The following is an 850-nucleotide window of genomic DNA, read 5'->3' on the forward strand; positions in this document are numbered from 1 at the left end:
GGCCGCGCGGAGAGAGCGCAAAGCGCGGAGCCCGCCCAAAGCTTCCGCGGCGCCGGCGCCCGCCGACGAGCCGGACGAGGACGTCGAGCGCCTCCGCGAGCTCGAGCGGTCCCTCGAGGCGCTCCAGCGCGAGCAGGACGAGCACGACGCCCACGCGGAGCAGCTCCGGGTCGCCGAGGCGCACCTCGCGGAGCTCGCGGACGTCGAAGCGCAGGTCGCGCGCGCGGCGTCGCCGATGAAGCGCGCCGTGCGCCTGTCGACGGCCGCCGCCGCCTTCGCGGGCCCGCGCCGCGACCCGCCGCCGCCCGCGCGGTGCCTCCCGGAGGAGGAGGACGACGACGACGACGAGGACGACGACGAGGACGACGCGTCGAGCGCGCCCGCGTCGAGCGCTCCGGAGGAGGAGGAGGACGACGACGGCGAGGCGCCCTACGACGAGCCGGAGGAGAGCGTCGACGCGTCGTCGGACGAGGACGCCGGCGGGTGGCCCGAGCCCGCGTCGCCGGCGCCCGACGCGGACGCGAAGCCCCGGGGGCTCCTGTCGCGCGTGCGCGACCGCATGGCCGCGCAGCAGGCGGACCGGCGCGCGGGGGACGCCGACGTGTCGTCCGTCGACGACTCCTCGGACGACGGCTAGGGGCGCTTACTCCTTGAGTCTCGCGCGCGGCCGGAGGCACCGCGGGTCCGCGCCGGCGACGATGGTCGCCGCGAAGACGGCGACCATGACCGTGAGCCAGTGCTGGAAGTGCGTCGCGGGCACGTAGCGCGTGAGCGCGTTGAGGAGCGAGTCCGTGACGCCGGAGAGGTTCGAGAACTGGGTCACGAGCGACTTGTGGTGCTGCTGGTGTGC

Source organism: Aureococcus anophagefferens (assembly GCF_000186865.1).
Source record: "Aureococcus anophagefferens unplaced genomic scaffold AURANscaffold_4, whole genome shotgun sequence".
NCBI lineage: Eukaryota > Pelagophyceae > Pelagomonadales > Pelagomonadaceae > Aureococcus > Aureococcus anophagefferens.